We start from the raw sequence: 7,220 nt of genomic DNA, 5'->3' as shown, positions 1-7,220 counted from the left end.
ACAGATGAAACTGGTATGTGGAATCTGGCCTGTCCTCTGCTGAACCAGGAGTAAAAAGATGCATTAGCAGTGTGGTGTCACTGAGGCCACCAGAGGTCTTGGCTTGGCTGGGAGCTGGCTTCTGAGCTCAGCGCTTGCTTCTGGGCTCCTGAAATCACTTAATTAAAGGCGAACGCACATAATACCTGAACAGCATTACTGTGCTGGTTTTTCTTTCCTGCCATGCTGAGTTATTCATTAACATTTCTGTAAAACATTTGAATCATAGACTCCTTGTAGAAGGTCATCCAACTCATCCCTTCTCTCGGTAGCCCAGCTCCTCCAAAAGCATCTCTAACAAGATTCTGAGCTTTGCACTGATGAATCCAGCTGATTTCAAAATTGGAAACAAATATTTGACAGTGCAACCTTAGACAAAGTATGAGACCTAAAAATGTATGGCCTTCTGCCTCATAAAGTTCTTGGAATAAAAGAGTAGTGATGTTACTTCCAAAATGTTAACCACCCAATGTCCTCCACCTCTGAGGACAGACAGACTCCATGGATCACTCAGGGCACTAGAAACTAGGAAACAAGAAATGGCATCCACCCACATGGCCAGCCAGCACCTCTCACATCCTCCCACAGACCCTGTTCTCCAAATGCTAGACAGTGGAATAATCAGAGAGTAGAATAATCAGTAGGATTGTTATGAGGGATAAATGGAACTCAATGTGGACACAGGTACTTGAGAAAATATGGCCTTGCCATCTCTCCTACCTTCCCATACTCCCTTCCCTTCTTTCTTACACTACTCCATCTCAGTTTTGGGGAACTATTAGTGCATAGACGTATACTAAAATGTTATATACCAAGTGTGCTACTAGGACTTCTAAGGGAGATGGTGAATTACTGCAGCAAGCAACCCTCAAATCTCAGAGGCTTTCCACAGTCGAGGTTATTTCTCACTCGTATCACAGTACAGTGTGGGTGTACAGGAGGCTCTGCTCCACATAGTCATTTGGGAACCCAGCCTGTCTCAGCTAGTGGCTCTGCTCTCCTTTCGGGCCTCAGAGTTCTCTCTTGTACCCCTTGCATATACCAGGTTGGCAAGGGAAGACAGAGAGAAGATGGAGCATCACTCAGAAGTTGTTTAGGGACCAGACTTAGAAATGATCGCTTCCACCCACATTCTAGTCACCAAAACTCAGTTACCCAGTCCCACTGTGGTCTAGGTGGCTGGCCACTCAGAAAAAGCCAGAGCCAGAGCTAACCCCACACTGGGCAAAGTATTGGAAAAATAAGTGAATAAGCTCCTCTCCCTAAAGCTATGTAAACAGAATCCAGTGACCCCTGATTTGGAATGTCCTTTTGGGGTGGAGTGATGGACATTCAAGCCAGAAGAGTGAAGAGACCTTTCTCTCTCAGATGCTCTGAGTCAGTAAAACAGCAGAGACTGGGAGCCGAATTTCCGGTGCCTTAAACTGAGTTCTTAGAGTAGAAATAGAACGCTGAATTTCATTTCATAAATTGTTCTCCCAGTGTGACGTATTGGAGATTTTTAGCACGCACACTCACACCTGGCCGCCCGCCACCTTCTGCCATTGCAGATACGCTTACAGGAAACCGTAAGTGGATCTGCTTTTGATGCTGGCAGCATCTTACTAAAATGCTTTTGCTGGCATCATGGAACAGGAGCAGAATTCAGCTGGGACCAATAATGAGGCTATTTAGAAAGTTCTTCCCTCCACCCCCTGACAAGGCAGATGTGGTGGGGATTTTTCCACTCCCATTCTGTCGGTAGTGGCCGAAATTAGTTCAAGGCCATCAAAAACGTTTAGACCTCAAGAGTTGAAACCCCAGACCCATAAAAAGGACAAATCCTCTTTCTCCTATCTAGCAAGAGAAAAAGGAACTCGCCCCAGAGTCTCTCATCACAGAAATTTGTCACCTATTTGTTCTGTTAAGAAATCTAGAAAAAGCGCAGCTCAGTGTCCATTTGGTAGGGAGAGAAAGTATTAGCCTCCATTAAAAATGTCTCCAGATGATATTAATGTGGCTGATGTTTTTTCTCCCGAAATCATGTTATATTCAAACATTTTCTATCGTCTCATTTAAAAGTCCCAGTCATTGCTCGAGGTAGTGATGTCATGCTTTACCCCACTCAATAAATAAAGTTACTTGAGACCCAGAGATATTAAATGACTTTCTTTAGGTCTTTAAGGCATGAGTCCAGGATTAGTAGCTAGACCTCTACATTTCCAAAATCTTTTTTACTAGACCACATGAGGTGACTATTCACTGATGCTTTTTTGGTGTGTGGGGGTCACTCCAGCTCATAATAACTGATTCTGTCTGTATGTTGATCCATTCTTCCATCTGTCCATCCATAAGCTCTAAACAGGCATGGTGCTTAAGACACGGCGATAAATGGAAGTCTTTGCCTTCAACAAGTCCACAGCGTAGTAGGTGAGATGACATGCAGATAAATAAGTACGATTATAGGTAGAGACAGGGTACAATAAGTATGTATATGGGGAAGGATTGGACACACAGCAAAAGCATGGTCAGTTCTTCCTGGGAAGGTCAGGGATGGTCTCACAAAGGAGGTGACATTTGAGCTGAATCTTAATGACTGTGAGATACTCATGGGGTATGTAGGGGCATCCCAGGCAGGATGCCAGCTCGTACAGAAGCCTAGCAGCTTCAGGGAATAGGGCCCACATAAGGATACCCTAGCATATCTAGGGATGATTTTGGAGGCTGGTGAATCCCAGGGGGGTACCCTAGCAACATTGCTGGGCCAGAAGTGAAGAATGATAAGTGTGTAATGCTTGTGTCCATCCTTGTTCCTGGGTGCCTAGTGACATCTCATTTCTTGTTGATGTTTTGGGTCTGACCCACACAATCTAATCCTTGATTTAATCCATTTTTGTTCTCAGTCAGTAAACCTGGGCTCCCTATTCCAATTGGAATTGCTCAAAGGTCCTGAACCATGTCACATTCTTGCTGCATTCCCTATCCCAGCGCTAAAAGCCCTACACTGTAGGTGCCAAGGAATCGCATGGTGATTCTAAAATATTCAGAAGTCAAGCAGTGAGCTCAAGAGAATACAAGCAGGATGTGCCATTGTGAGAAAGAAAGCATGTGGCCTTCAGCTAGTTCAGCTGGGTAACCCAGCACTATTCCAGTTGTGGGTGACACAGATAAAGATCGTTCTTCCCCTCAAAGAGCTCACAGTCTTAAGTTGAGGGTAGACATGGGAGGCAGTCCTTGTGATTCCCTGAGGACTGGAGTAACCTGAAGAACAAGTTCTGAGAGGTCAGATAGGGAGCTGCTAACTCCGTCTGGGGAAAATTGGGAAGCTTTACCTTCTACTCCCAGTCCCACTATAAACACCTGAGGCAGGGGGTTCGTATGCCTTGTTCAATGTTGAATCTCTGGTGTCTGGCACATAGTAGGTGCTCAATAAATATTTTCTGAATGAATTCATGGAATTAATCCTTTAACTTGATTTCGAAGGATGACTATGTATTCACCAAGCAGAAGAAGCAGCGAGAATAGCTTATACAAAGACATATTCAAAAGTGTACATTTTTGTTTACCTAACTGTTTTTCCCCCCAAATATAATTCCAGAGGGTTAGAGGATATTCTTGTAGTGTGACTATCAGTGGGCTTTCTGGATAATGGCCTTTCTTCCTATTTTTATTGACCAAATGCGCCACACACGTTGCTGTGCTAAGTATCTTAGTCAAGATTGATCACACCAGCACATATTAGCCAGGGCCTTTGTCAGTACCCACAAGTAGGTATCAGGTTAAGTTGGCTGTAGGTAATGTGACCATGTAACCCGCCTTGCCTTAGTCAGGGCTGGTTTGTGTCTGTTTTCTCTATTGTTATTGATGAAGCCTCCTTATACTCTCAAATGTGTCTGGGTTTGACTATGAGAAGGACGGAGGGGTCTCTTCTCTAAAGCATTAGTCAAGGAAGCTGGTTGATATACAAAGCCTCACTACAAGGTTTCAGGAGCACCGATTCAACATTTGTTCAGCAGATATTTGTTGAATGTGATTTTATTCTGGATACTCCAGGCATCCCGAAGGATGAATAAGACATGATTTCTCCTTGGTCCTTATTTCAAAGTGATGATTGTGCATATCCTATCTTCCTCATAGTCGGCTGTGAGAATACGCAATAAACACTCTGTGTCTGTTGAATGAGTATAACAAGTCAACGTATGATACTGCACCCCTCTGCCATAGGTATCCTCATCCATCAGTGCAGGGATAACAAAAGTAATACCTACCTCAAAGAATTACTATCATATTAAGTGAGTTCATGTATCTAAAGAGCTAATTCTAGTGCCTGATGTAGTAAATGCTCAATAGATAGTAGTTACTTTTTGAAAGTAATTTGCAAGGGAAACAGAGCTATCTATAGCTTCTTGTAGCTTAAAAATGAGAAAAGCAGATATTTAAAGCTTTGTTTAGGGAAGGTAGCATTTTAAATCTATTCAGCCACTGTTTGTTATAAATCAGGTAGGAGCTCCACCCTCAAGGAGCTCAAGCCTGGTAGTGGAAACAGACATGCAAAAGAAGACTGCATACATTTGTGTATAAACTTATAGAATCTGTTAGAAGTCTGCTGGGTACCCTTTACAGACCACTCATTGAAAGTTTCAGCAGAAGAGTGGATGGACATTGATCAGTATTAATCAAGGAAGCAATGTGATTCGATTAGAATTTTAGAAAGGCTTCAGCTCAGTGGATTTGTCTTGGAGAGTGACTTGCACTCTAGAATTTCTTTTTTTAAATATTCTTTTTCTTTTAATTTTATTCATTTATCTTTAGAGGGGAAGGGAAGGAGAGAAATATCAATGTATGGTTGCCTCTCGTGAGTCCCTGCTGGGAACTGGCCTGCAACCCAGGCAGGTGCCCTGACTGGGAATCGAACCGCGATCATCTGGTTCACAGGCCCGTGCTCAATCCACTGAGCTACACCAGCCAGGGCTCCACTCTAGAATTTCTGATTTTAGTCACTTGAACATTTCTAGAGAGAAGACGACCTGCCTTTGGCAGAGATTTCTCTTATCAGAAAAAAGATTCTGTGGAGGGGTAGATTCCAGAAGTTCATTTAGGTGGTGGTGGGAGGGGATTCATCTTTTTATTAATTATTTTTAAGAGAAACCATATCTCAGCCCTCATGTGAATATATTCATTTTACTTTAATGCATATTTACTGGGTGCTGTCTATGAGACAGCCACTGTACTCAGCTGGAGGGAAACAGAGACAAATGAGACAGTCCTTGCCCTAGAATATCTTATAAACAGCTCATGGAGACAGACCTGTAAATAACTGAGGTAATACCCTGGCATGAGGTCTGTGGAGGCAGGAAGAATAAACTGCTATAAAAGCTCAGATAATGAAGCAGCTAATTTTGGTTAGTGATGTTGAAGCCTTGAAGGATGGGTATAATTTTTCAAGGAGAGGAGGCATTCCAAATGGAAGAAACAGCAGAAGCAAAAACATGGGGTAGAAGGGCCAACCAATATGGGAGAATATACTAGCATGTCTAGAACTGTATATAAGGAAGAGAATGTTCCAGAGGAGTCAGGGAGCTTAAGTGAAGGTCAAGTTGTATAGAGCCTTGAATGCCATAATGGATAATTGGACTTGATATAAGGAGTGAAGATCATGGAAGGTTAAAAGAGTAACAGAACTTAGGTTGAACCACATGAAATTAACACTATTTTCCTGCTTTGACCTATAAAACCAATTTCACATAAAAAGTAGTGAATATTTTGGGCACTTAACAGAATGTCATATACTCTGTAATGTGTGCCTCACATGCATTATCTCATTTTAAGGCTCACAACCTTATGCACTATCATTGTCCCCATTTTATTTATGATGCACTGAAGTTCAGTGAGTGTCTGGACTTAATCAAGGTCCTGATCAAAGCTCTTAGTTCTGATGATTTTAACCAACCATCTCTGGTTCTGTATCTACAGCAACTCTGGTGACCAGACTAGATGTTGGAGCAGGATGATCACCTGGCTCTTCATTTGAGGCAGATTTTAAAATTTCCTTCAAAACTTTGATTTCCCTTCATCCAGCATTTTTATACTGTGAAATTAGTTGAAAGTCAGAGTTAATCTTACCAAAATGTTTGTTTACTGATTAAAAACTATTTACTTATAGGCCCTGATATATTAGAGTTAGCAGACACTGAAGAAATCATCTAGTTTCGTCTGTTACTCAGAAAGATTCTGGTTCAGACAGGAGAAGTGATTTGCGCAAGGTTATAGAATTGTTAGTGGTAGAGATAACAGTGCCCTTTAGGTCTCCTGGTTCCCCCTGGTTTATTCCCTAGTGGTTTAAAATGGATCTTATGCCCTGGCCAGCTGGCTCAGTTGGTTGGAGCAATGTCCTGATGCAACAAGATTGTGGGTGCGATTCTTGTCAGGGCACATATTAGAAATAACCAACGAATGCATGAACAGGTGGACCAACAATGTGATGTTCCCCCCTCCCTCCCTCCCTCTCTCTAAAATTAAAATTAAATTATAAAATGGATTTTAGTTTCAGGAATACTTATCAAGCAACTTACTGTGTATAAGAGCCACTGTTGTAGACATTTTCTTCAGTATTGCTCCTTATACCTGGAAATGTGTAAGACTTCACATGAGGTGGATGGCACAGTTTGGCTATCTGCTGGTAGCCAGTAAAAGATATAGGTTGAAAAAATCTGTCTTTTAGCTATTCATATCTTGGAACTGGCACACATAGATTGTGTGGTATTACATGATCATTTTTTAGTAGTGAAGAAGTCCATAGAAATTATTGTTCTAAACTCTTGTGCATTTTGTTTCCTTGTGTCCTGACAGGCCCATCTATTAATAGATAAAAAAGAACAAATTTCAAGCAGAAGTTTGTATATTGTTTGAATTGTGGGACCTTTAAGATGAAAAGAGAGTTTCAAAATTCTTGAACAAGATGGAAGTTTTAATGACATACATAACATATATGATACATGCATTTTATATTCCTAGGGTTGTAGAAGGCTAACAGAACCTTTTGCAAGCATTCTCATTTCACTAACAATGTAAAAACAATGAAATGTGATGACTATTTGATTATCCCATGATCCATTTTATGAATTATGAAATTGGCAAGGCAGGTATAGAATAATAGAATTTAGGGGAAAGTTGGAATTCTTTTAAATATTTTTCTTTAAACC

The sequence above is a fragment of the Sturnira hondurensis genome, unplaced genomic scaffold (genome assembly GCF_014824575.4).
Source record: "Sturnira hondurensis isolate 20B ecotype Veracruz unplaced genomic scaffold, ASM1482457v3 Scaffold0004068, whole genome shotgun sequence".
Lineage (NCBI taxonomy): Eukaryota > Metazoa > Chordata > Mammalia > Chiroptera > Phyllostomidae > Sturnira > Sturnira hondurensis.
This window is presented reverse-complemented; position numbering follows the sequence as displayed.